This window comes from Silurus meridionalis, chromosome 23 (assembly GCF_014805685.1).
Source record: "Silurus meridionalis isolate SWU-2019-XX chromosome 23, ASM1480568v1, whole genome shotgun sequence".
Lineage (NCBI taxonomy): Eukaryota > Metazoa > Chordata > Actinopteri > Siluriformes > Siluridae > Silurus > Silurus meridionalis.
This window is the reverse complement of record NC_060906.1, coordinates 8637346-8660386: the sequence shown is the minus strand read 5'-3', so window position 1 is coordinate 8660386 and position 23041 is coordinate 8637346. Positions and strand designations below refer to the sequence as shown.

Below are 23041 nucleotides of genomic sequence, written 5' to 3'. Positions count from 1 at the left end.
GACTCATGTTGCACTGAGAACCAACAGCAATCTTAAGAGTCAGGAACATGGTTTACATTGAATAGTGAACAGTGAACAGTTCATGGTCATGATTAAGATCTGCTTCGTGTGAGAATGTTTCTGTGAAACATCTTGAGATTACTTCAGCAGATTACACAGGGCTAAAGCTCTCCTGCTCTACTGAAGGGTCTGAGTGGGAGGAGCTGATCCTGCTCTTAGAGAACCATGTGAGCAAACCGGGGCGGAGACAAACAATTCCCACCATGCATTGCGTGTGAACGCTTAATCGAAGAATTAGTTTGTGTAAATGTATAAACTTGCACGAATAGATTTGTAACATTAACGTTTGAACAAAAGTGGTTATTTTATGTAAAGTAATTTAGGGTGATTTTAATGCAGCATGTTTTGGTTGCCGTCATTAGGATTTGTGTTGTTCCGAATGCCGTGCTGGTGCGAGCCAGTGTTAAAGTCATACACTCTTGTTTCTCTTCAGATCGTATAAATCTTTCGCCTTTTACTAAAGATTTCCGTGGGGAGGAACATTATGAGTATCAACTAATTTTTTGATGCCCTGCCTCACGGCGGGGCTTCCTGTACTGGTCAATAATAGAGCTTATGACATAAAACATGGAAGTACACATGTATCTTCTGATGCCGATTGTTTCCATTAGGGGTCGCTACAGCGGGACACCCGTCTCTGTATTACTATTATCTACATCTTTTAAACTGATTATCTGCATGTTTTCTTATCACCACATCCATAAACTTCCTCTTTGATCTTTCTCTGTTTTTCATTCCTGGTGGTTCCATCCTCAATAATGCAGGTATTAAGAGGTTGAATTCCCTTTTTTTTGCACCGCGGTTTTTGTGTGGAAGTAACATCGGTTTTGAGATCGATTACAATAGTAATGATGTGTGGGTCTTCATAAAACAACCTATACACAACTATGAGAAGCAATCATAAAATGCAACATAAAATGGTTCTTCCTGTTTTCCGTTACAGTTTTTTTCTCAGTTGCTTTGGAGCATTTTTTTAATCATCCATAATGTTTGCAGAATGAATCAGTAACTGCATTTTAAAAACAATGTGTACAAACAGCACAACATGTTGGATTTCTTGCAAAAGCTTGAACTTTTCATAAAATACTTCAAGTAATAAGTAAAAATTTGACCATCAGAATGAAAAGTCCTGTTGTCATTGTTCACAAACATGATCGTCAAAATGTTTAGTCATGTTGTCAGTACACAATTTCAGTGCACAATTTCTTGATAGATTGAGAGAGAGAGAGAGAGAGAGAGAGAGAGAGAGAGAGAGAGAGAGAGAGAGGAGACATATATATCAAGTATAAGAATATATACCAGGTGGCTTCAACCATGTCCTCCTCGTTAGTATAGTGGACAGTATCTCCGCCTGTCACGCGGAAGACCGGGGTTCGATTCCCCGACGGGGAGTAATATTTATTTTTATCACAGAATCGTTACTATAAAGGTACAATTATTGCATTTTTTTTACTTTAAACAAGTTTATTGTTAACAAATAAAACTGTCTGCAGCAAAACAAACCGCTGTAGAATCCACAATCCTAATGTACATTTCACCTGCACTTCTTCTCTCTGACCAGCAGATGTCGCCGAAAGAACGCGCCACTGAAGCCCTGCTCGGATTGGATTCGTTTCTATCATAATTTCTTCCTCAGTGATAAAAGTCTCGTATCTGGACAGCAACGAAATCCCCACTGAAAAAATCTTTACGTCACCTAATACATGATTAGATGTGTGATAACATAACAAAAAGTCTGAGGTGGGAATAAACCCTGTATGGAAAACAAAGGAACACGGACAGAAAGGATTAAACCAAAGACCCTGGTGCTGTCAAGCATTAGATTTAGAGCCACCATCTCACCCTGATACTCAATACAGTGCTCCTGGACACATCATCATGACCATCTATTAAACAGTTAAAACATAAATGATAAATTAATTCTAAGTACTTAGATGATTCCCAATCCTCTCACTTCAACGATAATGAGAAGATGTGGAAAAAACAGTGTTAGATCAGTCCACAGCGGAGGTGCCTCCTCTGTAGGGCCAAGAAGAAGCAAACTTGTTTGAAGGCAGTGGGCCAAAAAAAAATGTTGCATTATACCCAACATTATATTAAAAAGCAAGAAGGTGGTAGCTTAGTGGTTAAACATTTGATTTAGGATCTGAAGGTTGTGAGTTCAAATCCCAGCCACACTAATCTACCACTTCTGTGCGTTCATCCTATCTGCCACTCTAGCACTGGTATCCCAGTGTATGAAACATATATTTAATCAGTTTCCTCTAGCAATTTACATCAGCGGCACTTCAGTGTGAAAAACAAATACCTGTAAATAACGGCAAAGAAATCTTCTCTTTTGTATTAAAGTGTAGTCTGAACAAACGACTCTTATGAACTGCTTTGTTTTTGTGAATCAAACACATTCAGTGCAACCAGCCTGATCACTGATCACAACCCAACGACTCTATTTGGCTCTTTTAATGAATAGAAGCATTTGTATATGTTAAAGATACTATACAATCGTATTTAATTGATGTCTTAAATCCAGATAACAGGGTCAAGTCAATCACATATTAGTCTTTATTTAATTTTTATAAACCAATATTACATGCAACATGTGCAATATTACCTGTGTGAAATACTACCTGCAATGCGTACCTTTTTTCTTCCCTTATTGTATTTATACATTGTACTGTGTATATACTGTATATTATAGTATGTGTATATTCTTTTTATATATTTGCATTTATTATTATTTTTTTTATTTCTTTCCTTTGCTGCTATAACAAAGAAATTTCCCCACTGTGGGACGAATAAAGGTATATCATCTTATCTTATCTTAAAAATGTTGACCACAACAAATATGTATATCATTCCTTGAATCCTTAATAACCACGCAAGGATGATTGCTTCAGTGTTGCCACCCCTTATAATACTCATGCCACCCCCTTTGCCACCCCATAAATCATTTTCCAAATCAGCCGTTCACTCCTGAACCCCTGAGTAAGGCCCTTAACTGCTCAGTTTTATGTATAAGATAAAATGTAAGTCGCTCTGGATTAAGGGCATCTGCCAAATGCCATAAATGTAAATATTAAAATAAAACTGGTCATGGTTTCTCTCAATCATGATTTTCAAAGTTCAGTAAAACTTATAGTACAGTGAGAAATAAGCCAATGTATTATTTAATGACCTTTAATCTGAGACATGAAGCTGGTCCGTATTTTTCAGAAATCTTTCCAATGTGCATTTTTCTACTTTTTTGCTCTTCTTATAATATGGCATGGCTAGTTGGGGCAACACGTGAACACATTGTGTGCCAGAAGAGAACATTGTACACTGTAACACCAAGATTCACAGAGATCATAGGCCAGAAGATTATGAGTTCAAATCAAAGGTCACATGGGCCAACTTTGGCCTGCAAGCCCTAGTATGGGCATCTCTGGTCCAGAGGGTTTGTCTGCTTGTCTGTCCGTCCATCCATCCATCCATCCATCCATCCATCTATCTATCTGTCTGTCTGTCCGTCCGTCCGTCCGTCCGTCCGTCCGTCCATCCATCCATCCATCCATCCATCTGTCCGTCCGTGCCAGTGGCCAGGAGGTTTTGGGTTTGATTGCTAGTACTGATACTTCGTCGACCACACAATCTTTGACTATGGAGGTATTTTACAGACCTGTTTGACAAAATATTTCCAGGAATCCACAGTGATTCAAAATGGTAAGGTTTCAACATGCTTTGCTTAATGACTATAATCCCACTGTTTGAAAGAACATCAGGAACCTAGACACAAACATAGACCAGATGCCTTCATGTTTTAGCAGTGATGAGTGATAAATGATGGTATAATTCTGAACACACTGATCTGTACAGTTCATTGTGGAGGCTGTGAGCAGCCATGTTGCTTTGACGTCACAACGACTAAACTCTGAGTTAAGCGGGATGTTTTAGTTGTTTCCTGGTTAGATGTTGGGAATTACGAACTATAAAATGATCCTATTATAATGCTTGGCATGGGGTGGGGGACGAGGCAATTAATGTCCAATGGCAGACGAGAACCAGCGAGATTTTTTTTTTTTTGCCTTGTCGCAGCCAATCAACGCTCCGTCGAACGAATAGAACTGGGGAAGCACTTCCGCGTTCTGGACCAGGTGGACCAATCGGAGCGCCCCAAAGGCGGGGCTAGAGGCTTCACGCTCAGTGACAGCAGCCTAGTCCAATCAGGAGGCGAGAAACGAGCCGTGGCCGTTAGCTCGCGCTATTCGGGGTGACGGACAGGGAGGCGGGGCTTGATCGCCATCCGTCGAGTTTCTTTTCTGTGTTTTTCTTTTCCCCCTTTAGATGTTTTAAAAGGACCAATAAATATAATAAATACCGCAACCGCGCGAAATTAAACAATTACACGCGAAGGATTTGATGTGAATTTCGCCGGAGTGTTTCTCGAAACGCGCTCGGAAAGGCGGAGAGAGAAGTCGGACTGCTGTTATGCTAAAGCTAAAGGCTGCGCGTGAAGGTAAGAAGCGGCCCTTTATCATCTTCATCACCATCACTATCATCATCATCGAGTTTATTATTGTATTGGTGTATGTGTGCGCGCGCGCGCGTGTATTTTCGGAAATAAACTGGGTGTAGAGTCATACAGGAACTAGATTTTATACTCACACACACTTATACTGTTGGAGCTCTAATAGAGTGTAACAGCCTGTGCAACATGAACACACACACACACACACACACACACACACTTATACTGTTGGAGCTCCAATAGAGTGTAACAGCCTGTGCAACATGAACACACACACACTTACACTTATACTTATACTGTTGGAGCTCCAATAGAGTGTAACAGCCTGTGCAACATGAACACACACACACTTACACTTATACTTATACTGTTGGAGCTCCAATAGAGTGTAACAGCCTGTGCAACATGAACACACACACACACACTTATACTGTTGGAGCTTCAATAGAGTGTAACAGCCTGTGCAACATGAACATGAGAACACACACACACACACACACACACACACACACACACACACACTCTTATACTTATACTTTTGGAGCTCCAATAGAGTGTAACAGCCTGTGCAACATGAACATACACACACACACACTTATACTGTTCGAGCTCCAATAGAGTGTAACAGCCTGTGCAACATGAACACACACACACACACACACACACACTCTTATACTGTTGGAGCTCAATAGAGTGTAACAGCCTGTGCAAAATGAACATACACACACACACACACACACACACACACACACACACACACACACACACACTTATACTGTGGAGCTCCAATAGAGTGTAACAGCCTGTGCAACATGAACACACACACACACACACACACACACACACACACACACACACATACATACATATGTACTGTTGGACCTCCAATAATCAGTGAGACCATGGTGACTATGGCAAAGAAAAATCTCTCTGAGATGGTATGAGGAAGAAACGTTAAGAGGAACCAGACTCTAAAGGGAACCCATCCTCATCTTTAACAACGAATGTCCATTCATTACAGTTCCATTGTTCATTGTTCAGGTTATCAACTGCTCACTAGTGGACAATGACAAAACTAACCAATACAAAATATCAGCACAAAAAGCCATCAGTGATTATTTCTCATTTTGTTTTGTAAAACGTATTGGATGAAACAGCGGAGGAGATCGGATTCGCTCGGGAACCCGTTTGTAAATGGCGTGTTTTATTCAAGTTTGGCATCCGCTGCTCTATACCCATGTAGGCTACTGAATATTATATTAGCACGTACTCTTTAGGTTTGATCATACCGGGTGCACAGCGACACTGCACGGGTCTGGAACTCTGTAAATAGTTTAGATGTCGTCATCGTAGCAACCCGATAAACAGTCTTTCTAATTGTGTCATTACAGGACCCTGGTCCCCAAAACCAGGTTGCATCCCAGAACCGAGTGTGTAAGATTTCTGGGGACAATGTCTATAAATATGGCACTGTATTAATCTTTTTTTATTATTTAAATTTTTTTTTACCTTCAAGAGCGATTATGCAAATTTATTTACAATGCGAATTCAGAAACTATTTTACACAACAGGTTTAGCTACTCATTAAAGTGTTAAACAAACTAAAATACTGTTTTGTATCTACGGGAAGGTCACATGCTTCAAACCCAATGTGTGTAATCAGCTAGCGAGTTAACAAAGCCCTCAAAATCGCTAATGTCATCATAAGCACCCTAAGAAACTAAGCACCCAGCATTGAGAGACGAACTGTTGCCCTGCTCATATACAATATTGCCAAAAGTTTAGGGACACCTGACCTTTTCCTGCTATATGTGGTTCTTCTCCAAACTGTTACCACAAAGCTGAAGGCACACAATCGTACAGGACGTCTTTGGATGTGGTATAACAAAATGTTGCATTCACTTGAACTTGGAAACCCGAAACCTGTTCCAGATAAGAGTAAACTACAAGAGTAAATTGGAACTATATGTGGAACCCAATGCTCAAAAAGCACATGCCGTACTTATGACCAGATGTCCGCAAACGTTTGGCGATATTGTGTATGAAGATACATTTTTTTAAATTCAAATTTCGTGAGCCCTCGATGCAAGAGAGAGAAATAGTGCGGAGCATCATACACCGCAAATCTGACATTTTTCTCCTCCTTTACCAACAAGATTATACCCTCACTGGCCACTTTAATAGGAACAGCTCCACAGTTTCCCTTGAACAGTCCCGTTTCAGTACCAGGTGTGGCCTCAAAATGCTGGCAGGATTGTAACTTTTTAAATGGCTGTTGTAGCATATCAGTCCGGAAGCCAGGCTGATACAGAGGGGATTTTCTATAACGCTCTTTCACCACACCACGGTTGTATAAAGCGAGTTGCCGTCTTCTAAACCAGTTGACTCATTCTTCTCTGAGCTCTAGAGACTCTCGTGTGAAAATCCCCAGAGAGTCTATTGCATTGCATGACATTTTTCCCTTCAATCAAACTAGGAGACCCAGACCTATCCCAGCACGACGACGCCCCTGTTCACAAAGCCAACTCCACGGGGAGATCCATTTTACATATGTGGGAGTGGAAGATCTTGGGTGAGCTACTATAGAGCTCTAAACCCTATTGAACAATTTTTGGATGAATCCTCCTCACATCACCTACATCACCCTTGTGTCTGAATGAGCACAAATCTCCACATAATCCAGAGCAACCTCTAGAAAAGTGCAGGTCATTTTAACAGCAAATGGAGACTATTTGTGGAAGGGGGTGTTCAGAAAGTGCATACACATCATATGGTCAAGTGCCTTGACACTTTTGTTCGTATAGTGTTGCATCTTAGGAAGGAGAAAAATCACCACAAGTGTTGTCGAACGCTCGTAATCGTTTACAGGATGGATTTGCCGGTGCACTTTTCTCCCGATAACTGCAGAATTGTTGTATTTCGCATGAAACAAAACGGCACCCTGGGAAATGTGATAATCTACACACAAAAGGCAGTAATTGGTCCAATTAGGCAAATCTGATTTCACAGCAGGTTTGCGCCGGACGTCCGTCTGCCCGCAGGTTATGGTTTATGAATGATGGACAGATTTGGTGCAGTATGGTAATCACCCCATGGGAACAGTCTGTTATTACGAAAGAAGGGGGAGTGAGGGAGGAATGGCAGGGGGCTGGTGAATGCTCCAAGCGCTTTTCTTATATGGGTTATTTGCCACCTAAATTATTTGTCTGTGAGACTAGACACCCCTCCCACCTTTTTCACCAGATAATCAAATCATTTTTCCGTGGTGTGTAATTAGCATAGATTAGTATGATTACGCGCATCATTTCCGCTTTGAGGAACGGCCCGCCATCGCTCACCCTCTGCGTTTGTGTTTGGGCAGAAATCCGATCTCTTGCACCTGCACAGGCTGATTCAGAGGCGTCCGATAACCAAACGTCCGATTAGGACGACAAAAGAAGCTACAAAAATGCAGCTGCCGTCACGTGTTTATCCATCAGCCCGGTGACGGACAGCTTGAAAATTTTCGCCGTTCACAAAAGGTCTCCAGATAAACACGTATTTCTGGGTAATCAGACTATAAAAATCCCACCTTCAAACCTCAAACTTAACATGGTGGGAGGTGGTAGCTTAATGTTTAAGGCATTAGACTTTGGATCTGAAGGTCATGAGTTCAAATCCCTCTCACTACTGTCCCCCGAGGAAGCTAGAAGAAGAAATAGAAGTCGCTTTAGATAAGGGTGTCTGGCAAATGGCGTAAAATTTGTAAATACACCCGCTATGTCAGATCAACCTTACTATGAACGAAAGACAATTCCTCAACCTTCTCTTTAAATCCAATCACGTTCAGACCGGATACACAAGATGGCGTACTGGACACTCCAGACTCGCACGTTCTTTTCTGCTAAATGATGAATATGTGATCACTGCAAAATATACATAACCCTCAAACATATGCTAATGAACTATAATATTTTTTAATATAATAATCCACTTAAATACTCAAATTTTACTGAAAAATACTCATTTCGGAGTGTTTCAAAGTGTGTAACCAAAGATAATCCTGGAAGTATTAAGCCTTATATAACCACTGTCGATAATACAGTAGTTGAACTGCAAGACTCTATTGCTGTGCTGTTACTTTTTTATCCAATAATGCTGGCATGGCATTAAAAGAACAGTAGCCAATACTTATTTCCATCTCAGGGTAACGTATTTAAGGTGTATGTTATTCTAATATTATTCATATGTTCGAATGATCCTATATATGATGAAAATGTTTAAACGAATGTTGAGCTCGTTGAAGGTCTTTCTGATCTTCCAGCGATGGTCTTCCGCCCTTGAAGCATTTCCACTCGGAACAGACCTCGCAAGGGTCCATCAAAGAAGTCGAGTCCTTGTGCTGAGTGCTGCAGCATTGTTTTAGAGGCTGCAGAAGCAGAAGTTCCACTTGTCAGTGCTCAGATCATACGCCGCACACTGCAACAAGTGGGTTTGCGTGGTGTCGTCCCAGAAGGAAACTTCCTCTGAAGCTGGTTTGCAAAAAAGCCCACAGTTTGCTTAAGACGACCTGTCTAAGAGCATGAATTACTGTAACATGTCCTGTAGTCTGATGAGACTAAGATAAACTTCTTTGGCTCAGATGGTGTCCAGTATATGTGTGGTGACGTTCTGGTGAGGAGAACCAAGAAAATTGTCTTGCCTACAGTCAAGCATGGTGGTGGTAACATCATGGTCTGGGGCTGCATGAGTGCTGCTGGTAATGGGGAGCTGCGGTTCATTGAGGGAAAACATGGATTCCAACATATACAGTGAGGTCTCCAGACCTGAATCCTCAAGCATCCAGCAGCTCTGTGATGTCATTATTTATGTCATAAATTCCATGCCCAGGAGGATTAAGGTATTGCTGGATGGTGCTTACACTAAATATTGACACTTTGGACACAGTTTTGACACGTTCACTCGGGGTGTACTTCCTTTTGTTGGCAGTTATTTAGACAATAATGGCTGCATGTTGTTATTTTCGGAGGACAGTAAATCTGTAGTGCTGTACAAGCTGCACATTAACTACTCAAATATATATCCAAGTTTCTTTTCTATAGTATTGTACATCGAGAAATATTTTTAAATACAGCACATTTTTTAATATTTTTACAAATATAATTTGAAATAAATAATTTTATAAATCTGTTTGGTGCTCCCGCTGTATGGAACAAACCCGGATGCTTTTGTGCGCAAAGCTTATATTGTCATATGCATCCTAGACCTGGTTTGCGTGATCCCATGGCAATACAAGAGCAGTGAGTTCTCCAGCGCTAGGCTAAAGAGTAATAAAGATCATTTAGGCTCTAATGCACGTCTGAAAGCGTTTTTGTGTTGTGCTCTCAGATGTGCATTACGTAGTTGCACGTTTGTTTTGTTTTGTGCGAGCGATATAAAGCAAACAAAAAACCCTTAGAGAAGGTTGGAATTGATATCCCTGTCGAAGACAACATATAATGTGGAATTACCCACAGTTCCCCTGTCTGCGGTATTTAGGGATTAACTTCTAATGGACTGCTGTACAGTGTATAGGGGTGTGTGTGTGTTTAATACGGTCAGCGTCTGTATTGTGGCTACGTCCACCCAGTCGTCTGCTCCCGTGTGCTTTCTCAGCCCTCGGTCACACATGAACACACACACACACTTGTGCTGTCTTAATGTGGTCTCGATGGAAGAAGTTGTTCACCTTATTTACCGTCGTTCACATTTTGCCGTGGCACGCCAAGTTTTGTTTCCGGGACCAGGAATAGATCAGTAATTTTGTTCGAGGATCTCCGGCTGTATCTCTCTTACAGGCGAGTGTCTGATCCATTTCTTTTTGCCTGTAATCAGACTATGGTTATGAAATAGGGATATCCGTGCACTAGGACAGGATCTCCGGATTGGTGGTTTGTACAACAGGTAAACATGGTGCTGTGGGGCTGAGCTTCATCGTGTTGTGTGTAGGCTAAGTGCTGTAATGAGCTGTAATAGAAATAGACCTTTTAGCAGGGCTGAGGACGTGAAGATATAGTCGGTAGTCATAAGTAGATTAGATTAGATTGGATCTTACGTGAAAAACCGAACAATAAACTGACAACGGATCTAAATCTCCATCTAAAATAGTACTGAACTTTATTACAAAAAAGTACAGTACAGTACAGTATCTCTATATGAATAAATGAATAAATATTAAGAAAAAAACAAAACGAATAAAAATAAAAAAAACACTTTAAACATCACGTGGCATCGGTGAATCACCAATAGAGGCAGCTCTCGTACTGTATAACGCAACCCGGAAAAACTATCGGTATGGATTTTGGAGCCTGTAGTTTCATCATTGATTAATTAGTCAACTTCTAATTTGGTGACGTGTGTATATATATATATACACACACAGTACAGACCAAAAGCACCTTCTCATTCAAAGAGTTTTCTTTATTTTCATGACTATGAAAATTGTAGAGTCACACTGAAGGCATCAAGGGCTATTTGACCAAGAAGGAGAGTGATGGGGTGCTGCGCCAGATGACCTGGCCTCCACAGTCACCGGACCTGAACCCAATCGAGATGGTTTAGGGGTGAGCTGGACCGCAGAGTGAAGGCAAAGGGCCAACAAGTGCCAAGCATCTCTCGGGGAACTCCTTCAAGACTGTTGGAAGACTATTTCAGATGACTACCTCTTGAAGCTCATCAAGAGAATGCCAAGAGTGTGCAAAGCAGTAATCAAAGCAAAAGGTGGCTACTTTGAAGAACCTAAAATATGACATTTTTCAGTTGTTTCACACTTTTTTGTTATGTATATAATTCCATATATAATTCCACATGTGTTAATTCATAGTTTTGATGCCTTCAGTGTGAATCTACAATTTTCATAGTCATGAAAATAAAGAAAACTCTTTGAATGAGAAGGTGTGTCCAAACTTTTGGTCTGTACTGTATATATACAGTGGAACCCGGTTATGTCGATGTCCTAGGGGGTCGCCAAAAAGCATTGAGATAACCGATGATCGAGATAAACGAAAATCAAAATGGCGGCAATATATTAACGTGCTTGAAATTTCTTTATGTACATGATGTGCGTTAATAAATGAGAATGTGCATGCACGTGTTTTTGAAGGTTTTTTTACACAACAGCGTTGCCGCGATTTGTTTGATGAAGGCATGCTATAAAAATACATACAGTACATGTTTATCTGTCAGAAATCCACCTGCCACGCCCCTTGGCCCCTTCAGCGTGTCAGGTGCTTTCGGCCGCTTTCTCTGAAGCTCCCGGCTTCAATCGCGCACATATGGTGCTCGTTAAGCATCATCACCAGCTCGTATTTAAACTTCCACACTCTCACTGTCTGTTATTGTTGGTATATGTTGGTTCACAGCGGTCGTTGTTATCGCTCATGTGTATCCCGGTACGTGCCTTCCCACCGGCACTCTCTCAACAGCTGCTCTTTTCTTCACAAAGCGCATCGCGGATTCCCCCCGATCCTGCCGGTGTTTATTCTATGCTTTTGCTGCTCATCCCACGTTTCGCGCCGCCAAGCGCGGCTTTCGCCTCCCGTTCATTGCATAACATTTAACAACAAAAGGCACATGTGCACTAACCAACAGCAGAGATTCACCAGTATACAATACAACACCTGTAGCATCTGTAAGGCTTGATTTTTCCGCCACTTCCGCGAGTTCTTCTGCGGCTGCACCGAGATAACCGACGTTAAATGGCAAATTCTTCCCCCTTTGTGCTCGAGATATCAGGGTTCGGCGACATAAAAGAATCGACATAACCGATAAAAAATGCTAAGACAAAGCGAGAATTTGGCGGTTCCACTTCAAAAACGTCGACTTAATGGGGTTGTCGAGATAAGCGGGTTCCACTGTGTATATATGTGTGTGTGTGTGTGTATATATATATATATATATATATATATATATATATATATATATATATATATAATACATACATACATACATACATACATACATACATACATACATACATACATACATACTAGGGCTGGGCGAAATGGCCTAAAAAAAAAAATCCCCCTATTTTTTCACAAAAAATCCGATTTGCGATTTAAATCAATTTTTTTCCCCCCTGCTTGAAATCAATCTGCATATGACAATTCTTTCGGCTGCTCCCATTAGTCGCCACAGCGGATCATCCGTCTCCATACCACCCTGTCCTCTACATCTGCCTCTTTCACACCAACTACCTGCATGTCTTCCCTCACCACATCCATGAACCTCCTCCTTGGCCTTCCTCTTTTCCTCCTACCTGGTGGCTCCATCTTCAGCATTCTTCTACCAATATAATTCATGTCCCTTCTCTGCACATGTCCAAACCATCTCAATCTCGCCTCCCTCACCTTGTCACCAAAACATCCTACATGTGCTGTCCCTCTAATAAACTCATTTCTAATCTTGTCCGTCCTCGTCACTCCCAACGAAAACCTTAACATCTTCAGCTCTGCTACCTCCAGCTCCACCTCCTGTCTTTTACTCAATGCCACTGTCTCTAATCCATACAACATTGCAGGTCTCACCACAGTCCTATAAACTTTCCCTTTCATTCTTGCAGATACCCTACTATCACAAATCACTCCTGTCACTCTTCTCCACCCACTCCACCCTGCCTGCACTCTTTTCTTTACTTTTCTAACACACTCTCCATTACTTTGCACTGTTGACCCCAGGTACCTGAACTCCTCCACCTTCACCACCTCTTCTCCCTGTAACCGCACCACTCCACTGCCCTCCCTCTCATTCACACACATGTACTCTGTCTTACTCCTACTGACTTTCATTCCCCTTCTCTCCAGCGCATATCTCCACCTCTCCAGGCTCTTCTCAACCTGCTCCCTACTCTCACCACAAATCACAATATCATCTGCAAACATCATAGTCCAGGGAGACTCCTGTCTGACCTCGTCCGTCAACCTGTCCATCACCACTGCAAACAGGAAAGGGCTCAGGGCCGAAAAACTCCACTGCCATCTCTCCTAAACATCTCCACGCTTCTACCGGTATGTCATCTGGTCCAACCGACTTTCCATTCTTCATCCTCTTAATGGCTGCTCTCACTTCCTCCTTACTAATCCTATCTACATCCTGCTTCACCAACTCCACATCCTCCAACCTTCTCTCTCTCTGATTTTCCTCATTCATCAGCTGCTCAAAATACTCCCGCCACCTTCTCAACACACTCTCCTCACTAGTCAACACATTTCCCTCTCCATCCTTTATTGCTCTAACTTGCAGTACATCCTTCCCAGCTCGGTCCCTCTGCCTGGCCAATCGGTATAAATCCTTTTCTCCTTCCTTAGTGTCCAACCTCTTATACAGCTCCTCATATGCCTTTTCCTTGGCTTTCGCCACATCCCTTTTTACCTGCTGCCGCATCTCCTTGTACTCCTGCCTACTTTTCTCATCACTCTGTCGATCCCACTTCTGTTTTGCCAACCTCTTTCCCCTAATGCTCTCCTGCACTTCCTCATTCCACCACCACGTCTCCTTGTCTTGCTTTCTATTTCCAGATGTCACACCAAGTACTTTTCTAGCTGCCTCCTCATCACTCCTGCAGTAGTTGCCCAATCATCCGCACCTCTTCACCACCACCAAGCCCCTGTCTGACCTCTTCCCTGAACCTCACACTACACTCTTCCTCCTTCAGTTTCCACCATCTTATTCTTCTTTCAATCCTTACTTTCCTCCTCTTCTTCTTCGCCTCCAAAACCATCCTACAGACCACCATCCGATGCTGTCTAGCTACACTGTCCCCGCCAACACCTTACAGTCTCCAATCTCCTTCAGGTTGCATCTCCTGCATAGCACATAGTCCACCTGTGTGCACCTTCCTCCACTCTTATACGCCACCCTATGATCCTCCTTCTTCTTAAAATACGTGTTCACCACTGCCATTTCCATCCTTTTAGCAAAATCTACCACCATCTGCCCTTCCACATTCCTCTCCTTAAAACCATACCTACCCATCACCTCCTCATCACCTCTGTTCCTTCACCTACATGCCCATTAAAGTCTGCCCCAATCACCAATCGTTCTTTCCTAGGTACACCATCTACCACTTCATCTAATTCACTCCAGAATCTTTCCTTCTCCTCCATCTCACAGCCAACTTGTGGAGCATAGGCACTGATGACATTTATCATCATCCTTCAACTTCCACCTTCACGATCATCACCCTATCAGAAACTCTCTTCACCTCCACTACACTCTTACTGTACTCTTCCTTCAGAATCACCCCTACACCATTTCTCTTCCCATCCACACCATGATAAAACAGTTTAAACCCACCTCCAATGTTCCTGGCCTTACTCCCTTTCCACTTGGTCTCCTGAACACACAGCATATCTACCTTTCTCCTCTCCATCATATCAGCTACCGCTCTCCCTTTACCCGTCATAGTACCAACATTTAAAGTACCAACCCGAACCTCTACTCTCCTACACTGCTCCTTTTCCTGCCGTCTCTGTAGACGTCTTCCTCCTCTCCTTCTCCTCCTTCGGCCAACAGTAGCCCAATTTCCACTGGTACCCTGTCGGCTAACAATACCTGTGGCGGTCGTTGTTAACCCGGGCCTCGACCGAGCCGGTATGAAATTCTCCTTTGTGATCCGCATATTTGATTTGGCACATGTTTTACGCTGGATGCCCTTCCTAACGCAACCCTCCCCATTTACCCGGCTTGGGACCGGCACTAAGAGTGCACTGGCTTGTGCCACCTAATGGCTGGGTTTAAGTTTTAACTTTTTTAATAAAGTTTATTTACCCTTCTGGGATTATAACCCACTTTGGGTTAAAGTGCAATCAGAAACAACAAGCCAAAAATACAAGATGGCGGCCCTGCCATTGTAAATTATGAAAACAGAACGTAACATAACATAAAATGAGCAAACTGAGCAAACTAACATTAAAATGAGTGTTTAAATGTGGAACATGATTGAAAATGCACCTGGGGTTTTGAGTGATTTTGCCTTTACTTTTCTCCAAAACTCCACAGTAAAATGAGATAAAATTTAACAGAGTAATAGACAGGGACACTGTAAATAAAAAATAATTTGAAAGATTGAGCAAACCTATAAAGAAAAATGTTTTATGAGTGTTTGAATGTGGAACAAGGTTAAAAATGCAGTGATGCTTGGAGTGATTTTGCCTTCACTTTTCTTAAAAACTCCACAGTAAAATGACTGTTTGAGTGTTTGAAAATGGTGATTTAAATGATCTGATTTTTCTGTTTCTTAACGGAAACGCCGTTCTGAAGCGTCTTTACATGTATTTTGGTCGCTTCCACCACCCTGGTATGTGTACGATTGGACGCGCAACACTAAACAAAGTGCGGCTGCTTAACCGTGTATTTTCAACATGCGGCTGCTTAACTTTTCTTGGGAACGAGTTCTTTTCTGCTCGCTGCCATGTTGTTTGTTTATCTCTATGGCAAACGCGCGGGGGGCGGGGGCTGAGTTCGTTCGAAACTATGGGAGCCCAGAGGGGAGCGTCGGCGGACATTAAAGAGAAAACCGATTTTTATTAAAACAGATCGATGTAAACTACACATTCGAGTTAATCGATAAAATCGATTTATCGCCCAGCCCTAATACATACATATACATACATACATGTATATGTGTATATATATTTATTAAATTGCATATTTATATATATTGGATTGTTTTTATTTTTTTATCTGGAATCTGAATCTCTTCAAAACATTCTCTTTTGCAATAGAAATTTTTTTTAAATTGTTATATCATAAAAATACACTGATTACAAAATGTTCCACGAGTTTTATTTTCTAAGACACTTCCTTGTGTAAGACATTCCTTCCGCATGAAGTGTGTTGTATTGCTCTACTTTCTAGCACTGACGTCTATATTGAGATATGATGCTATTGACCTTTGCCCCTTTTTTCCCCTCCTTTCGTCTCTCTCTTGTCCCCCGCTGCAGTCTTTCAGGCGAGAGAGCTGCAGTGCTGCCGTCGCGTACTGACCTGCAACAGGGAGATTCTCTCTGCACTCGTTCTCTCGCCTACCTGAAACTCAGCGATGTAACAGTACAGCAAAACGTGTAGTGTCGCCTTCAGTGTGTTCAGAGTGTGGAGTGTGTTATTACACTTATACCACTGCAACTCACCATGGATTACTTCTTTAAACATCATCTTTAAACAACTCTCTCTATCTCTATCTCTCTCTCTATCTCTTACTCTCTCTCTCTTACACACACTCCTCTCTCTCTCTCTCTCTCTCTCTCTCTCTCTCTCTCTCACTTACTCTTTCTCTCTCTCTCTTACTTACGCACACTATTTCTCTCTCTCTCTCTCTCTCTCTCTCTCTCTCTTTGTCTTCCTCACCCCCCACTTTTTCTCTCTCTCACTCTCTATCCTGCTTTTTCTTTTCTTCTGCTTATCTTTACCTTTCTCCCTCTTTTCTTACTCTCTAGCTTTCCCACTTTCTCTCTTTCTCTCTCTCTCACTCTTTATCCTGCTTTTCCCATTTCTCTTCTTCCTCTCTCCTTATCTTTCTCCCTCTTTCTCTCGCTCTGTTACTTTTTCTTTCACTCTCTTCCTCACTATCTCCTTTTCCTCTCTCTCACTCTCTTCCTCAAGCACTATTTCTCCCTCTTGTTCTCCCTCTTACTCTCTCACTCCCCCTCTCCCCTTTCTCTTCCTTTTCCTCACTCTCTCTATCTCTTGCCCTCCATTTCTCTCTATCTTCTTTTCACTCAGTCCTTCACATTCTCTCTTTCTCTCATTCTCTCTCTCTTTATTTTTCCCTCTTTCTCTCCTGCTCTCCCTCAGTTTCTCTCTTTCTTTTTCTCCTTCTCTTGTACTCTCTCTCCCTCTATCTGTTCCTCAAAACTCGTTCCCTTTTTGAATGTCCCATTCCACATTTGGTTACTGTTTGCTGTTATAAAACCTCCACTCTTCTGGGAAGATGTTTCAGAAAACCTCCACAGTTGTTTGTTTCTTGCTTTTGTGGTAACAGTTCGTGGAATTTTGGCCGGAAAGATCACAATTGTGCACATTGTTCTCATGATAGTGTTTTTTGTTCCCGCTTCACTTTTTCGATCAAATGTGCATTTCCAGGTTGTTACTTCATCTGTTTAAGGTCGATGTCCTGAGAACATTTAGAGGATTTCAATGAAGTGATCAGATTTTGGGATTTGCTGTTGGGGAACTTATTCGACTCCTGGACAGTGGAGGCTTCACCAGTGAGAGTGTTGGTGTTGAGTATTACTTGTTTATAATGTAGTGTGTCTGTCTGTACGCTGTCTGTGTATGTAATATATAAATATAAAATATATACACACAATACAAAAAAGGTCTGTGGCCTAAAGCACCTTTGTTGTCCGACGTCCATGTATCGCTACCTCAAATTCGTTTGCGTAGTAGTTCTTATTTTCGCTAGTCCAAATGTCATTCGCTGTATTGAGACTAGAAATGAGACCAACATGCAACAGCCAATCAGCTTTCTGTTATTGGAGCGAATCTCTCTCGGACATCCCACAGACGTAAAACGGATTTGATATGGAAGTGGCAGTTTAGCGATAATTAGCGATATAAAAAATGGCACTTCCCCATCAACTCTCTTTTACTGTATTTGTGTGTGTTTTTGATAAGATTATAGGTCTTAAATTTTGATCTTAACGTCTTAATTACATTTCGTATCTATGCGACGCTGAAGACAAGGCAAACCTGGTGTCATAGAGCTTCCTCACAGCAGTCACTCAGGCATGAAATAGAAGCACACACAAGTGTTGGCATAGACATTAATTAGGGTTTTATCTCATTAAGAGTTATGAGAGCCAGGTTCCTGCAGTTGCTCCAGTAAAGGGGAGATCACAGTAAATACCCAGTTTAGCCTAGCGGAACTGCTTATTATTAGATTTTGTAGATTTTTTTTTTTTTTTTTTTTACAATATCGCATACAAAGTTTCTGGCTGTATTCTATTAAAGAGACAAAAAAAAATTATGGTCTTTAACTGTTGCTGAAACCAATAATCTAAGGCCATGTCTACACTAATAGACAACCCGCAACCGTGTTACTCATCAACGGCGAAACGTTTAAGCACATGAGCAAAAGGTAGGATGCTTCGACCCACATCATTTCTATTCTCTTCATTTTATAAACTTTTCGGCTCTTTGAAATGTCGCATCAATTACTAAAATTGCATCATCGTTTTTTTGAAAGCCTTCGTTTTCACAGTCCACACGGCAACGTTTCCTCATTTATCTACTTTTTCAAAAAGCTGTTGGCTGAAAATGTCGTCTCCGTGTAAACAGAAGGCCAGAGCAAAGAAAGAAAAATAAGTTTTCAAAGGAAAACATATCAGTGTGGACATTGCCTAAGATTTCTATTTATAGTCTTTATACAGTGCTCCAGATTGTGACTAAAACGGCTGCCAGTGTGAGGAAAACATTATTATTGTTTAATACAGTAATATTCTAGTATTTATGTTACTAATTCCAGCAAGTATCATCTGTCGAAAAGCATTTAAAACCGGAGGAATTCAGAAACGTAGGAAAATATATAGCCGGGAAAAACCGTGTATCACACAATTTTTTCCCTTGTCATATTTTTTCCTAATCAGTCAATCAAAATCTTCTTAATAAGTTTAAATCACTGAAAAAGTGCTCTAAAAAGTAATCATCACTAAAAAAAAAGTGCTCTAAAAAGTAATCATCCCTAAAAAAAGTGCTCTAAAAAGTAATCACAAAAAAAAGTGCTCTAAAAAGTAATCACTAAAAAGTGCTCTAAAATGTAGTCATCACTAAAAAGTAGTTATCACTAAAAAGTGCTCCAAAAAGTAATCATCACTAAAAATTGCTCTAAAAAGTATACATCACTAAAAAGTAATCATCACTAAAAGTGCTCTAAAAGTAATCATCACTAAAAGTAATCATCACTAAAAAGTGCTCTAAAAGTAATCACAAAAAAAGTGCTCTAAAAAGTAATCACAAAAAAGTGCTCTAAAATGTAGTCATCACTAAAAAGTGCTCCAAAAAGTAATCATCACTAAAAAGTGCTCTAAAAAGTATACATCACTAAAAAGTAATCATCACTAAAAAGTGCTCTAAAATGTAGTCATCACTAAAAAGTAATCATCACTAAAAAGTGCTCTAAAAAGTATACATCACTAAAAAGTGCTCTTAAATGTAGTCATCACTAAAAAGTAGTCATCACTAAAAGTAATCATCACTAAAAAGTGCTTTAAAAGTAATCACTAAAAAGTGCTCTAAAATGTAGTCATCACTAAAAGGTGCTCTAAAAAGTATACACTAAAAAGTAGTCATCACTAAAAAGTAATCATCACTAAAAAGTGCTCTTAAATGTAGTCATCACTAAAAAGTAATCACTAAAAAGTAATCATCACTAAAAACTGCTTTAAAATGTAGTTATCACTAAAAAGTAATCATCACTAAAAGTGCTCTAAAAAAAGTAGTCATCACTAAAAGGTGCTCTAAAAAGTATACACTAAAAAGTAATCATCCCTAAAAAGTAATCATCCCTAAAAAGTAATCATCACTAAAAGTAATCATCACTAAAAGTAGTCATCCCTAAAAAGTAATCATCACTAAAAGTAGTCATCACTAAAAAGTGCTCTAAAAAGTAGTCATCACTAAAAAGTAGTCATCACTAAAAAGTGCTTTAAAAAGTATTCATCACTAAAAAGTGCTTTAAAAAGTAATCGCTAAAAAGTGCTCTGAAAAAGTATACACTAAAATGTAGTCATCTCTAAAAAGTGCTCTAAAAAGTATACACTAAAAAGTAATCATCACTGAAAAATGCTCTAAAAAGTAATCACTAAAAAAGGCTCTAAAAATTTAGTCTTAATCACTAAAAAAATGCTCCAAAAAGTAGTCATTACTAAAAGAAAAAGTGCTCCAGGGGAAAGCTCTATTTTTGGTCTCGTGCATGTGGAAAAGCTGCAAATAAAACGCGAGTGAACTCGACACTCACTGGCTGCTCATTCACACAATTGTCTAGTCTCACAATACCGAGCAGGTGGAACCTCAGGAGATAAAACGTCCTCCAAACAGGACACGTGAACACCAATGTCTTCCCAAAAACTCTCCTGTTTTGGTGCCTGTTTTTGGCTTGTACAAATATAAAATGATATAGTTGGTATGAGAGAGAGAGAGAGAGAGAGAGAGAGAGGGAAAAGTGGAACGCTGACCCGCCTAAAATAAAAACATCTAGTGCAGCGATTCTCATCCTGAAATAGATCGCTGTTGTTTTGAAGTGGAATCTCACCGGGGTTTTGCCGCTCAGACCAACTGTATGAATCAGTGACGTGATTGTGGAAGCGATTCAAAGAGTTCACTGATCAGCAATTAAAATATTTACAGCAGTCACGGTTTATTTTTCCAATGCAATCAGAGCCATATGTCCAGACTAAAATTGTCAGAAGTCTGCTGAGTTTGGTGACAAAAAGGAAAAGCCTGTAATTAAAGAACAGGAAAAAAAACAGATCTGGACGGAAATTAAAAAAGAAGCTACCGCACAATCGTGTGCAAATTTAGTCCCGTAAATGTAACAGGGCTTGTAACATATGTAACGTGTATATATGAGTCCACTGTGTACTAAGTTTTCCAGCCATATGTTAATCTTCATATGCAGGGACATATGACGTCTTTAGATGCAGGGGCATGACATTTTTTTTCCTTTGCTTGAGCTTGGAGACTCGAACCCATATCAGCATGACAATGTCCCTGTGCAGAAAGCCAGCTCCATGAAGATCTGGTGTATATGGGTCTCAGTGGAAGGTCTTGATGAATCTCCACAAGCACACTCCAAAATCTATTGGAACGTCTTCCTAGATGATTTCATTATTACAGGAAATGGAGACTAAATGTGGGATGGGATGTCCACAAACTTTTGTCCGTATACTGAATGTTAATCAGATTGAAGCATCTAGTGCAGCTTGGAGTAGAGGAAACCCTCTCGTGACCTGATACAGCGATTGTCGGCTGTACAGCGCTAAAGATCTTCGAACATAGCACAAGTCACAATTGAGCGCTTCATTCTCGTTTTTTTTTTCTGAGCTCTTGTTACATTATTGTAAATCTGTAAGCAGAAAAAAAAACTTGAATCAAGGTGGCGTTTGTAAGAAATGTATTCAGATCCCGTGGCGTCCCGTGTTTATTGGTATTCACGTTGCACCCGTGCACTCGAGTACAGAGTGGTGAGTTTACTCAGCAGGAGCCTCGGGTCTGATCTTTGCCCGAGGACGTCGCTGTCGGTTAAATATCAAACCAGAACTCGAGCGAGTTTCGATTCTGCAGAGACGAGGAGTAGAGAAAGTCTGTTTGTTTTTGGAAAAAAACAGACCAGTAAAGTTGCATCATCAAGCTTTTCCTGTTACACGCTGAGGATGGTCCAGTGCAGTGCTTATTCATTTCTTTATATCATAAACAATGCCAAGTCTGTTAGAATTTCTAAGAATTAGCCAACATTTTCCCTAAGAATTCTCCGATTATTTCGTAGAATTATCTTAAATTTCAAATAATCACCTCAAATTATGTCATAGAATTATTTTAGATTATATCGTAGAATTATCCCAAATTATTTCGTAGAATTATCTTAAATTTTAAATAAATATCTCAAATTATTTCATAGAATTATCTCAGATATCGTAGAATTATTTCAGATTATATCGTAGAATTTTCTTAAATTATATCGTAGAATTCTCAGATTATATCCTAGAATTATCTCAAATTATTTTGTAGTATTAATTCATTACTTTAACACTTTATCTAACTATCCTTACCTGACTTTCTCATCCATCCATCCATCCATCCATCCATCCCACTCCATTTATTGCTTACTTACTCCTGCTTTTTTTTCTTCATTTAATTAATCATCTTTTTCTCCCTCGTTTTGTTTCTTTAATTATCCGTTTGTCCCTCACTCTTTTTTTTTTTTGTCCTATCAAGCATTCCTGACTCTCTCTTTCATCTATCGAACCATCTATTTATCCATCCATCCATCCTTCCAAAATTTTCTTTCCCTTTTGCGTACATCCATCCATTCCCTTTTTCCCATCTATTTATCCGTGCTCCTCCTACTTCATCCTTCATTTTGCCCTTTATTTCTTCTTTCTCTTCTTCCATTTAACCACGCATTTCTTCCTTTACTCTCTTTTTCATCCAGTTAATGTCCCGGACTCCTGACTTTCAATCCCATCCATCCCTTTCAACCTTTTTTTCATCTCTTTACACTTTTAAACATCCATCCCCTTCTTTCTCTATTCATCCATTTTTCCTCGATCCATTTTTCTCTTATCCTTATTTCAACTGAACACCCCTTGCTCTTTCCTTTACAGCCCTTTACTCATTCCTTTTTCCCTCTACCCATTCACCTATTCAGTGATCTATCAGTTCCTTCTTTGAGTTGAGTTTAAAACACCACCTGAGAATAAAGTGTAATGTTCTTGACCCTCTTTGTTGTGCTTCATACGA

The 23041-nt window shown here is 40.4% G+C and overlaps 1 protein-coding gene, 1 long non-coding RNA gene and 2 other non-coding genes across 4 annotated transcripts in view; 3 read left to right on the top strand and 1 right to left on the bottom strand.

Moving 5' to 3' along the window:
- The first annotated feature begins 473 nt into the window (after positions 1-473).
- On the top strand, positions 474-589 carry LOC124377490. Its single transcript, XR_006924108.1, has one exon. It is a non-coding gene; the product is annotated as a U5 spliceosomal RNA (small nuclear RNA).
- Positions 590-1380: 791 nt separating this feature from the next.
- On the top strand, positions 1381-1452 carry trnad-guc. The gene has a single exon. It is a non-coding gene; the product is annotated as a tRNA-Asp (tRNA).
- Positions 1453-3221: 1769 nt separating this feature from the next.
- LOC124376671 lies at positions 3222-4975 on the bottom strand. The gene is made up of 2 exons (XR_006923879.1): positions 4782-4975; positions 3222-3718 (listed from the first exon to the last, which is right to left on the bottom strand). It is a non-coding gene; the product is annotated as an uncharacterized LOC124376671 (long non-coding RNA).
- fryl (furry homolog, like) overlaps positions 4312-23041 on the top strand; it is a 110542-nt gene continuing 91812 nt past the window's right edge. Inside the window, exon 1 of the mRNA XM_046835869.1 lies at positions 4312-4555. The gene's annotated coding sequence lies outside the window, so the exon portion shown is untranslated. The remainder of the gene's footprint in view (positions 4556-23041) is intronic.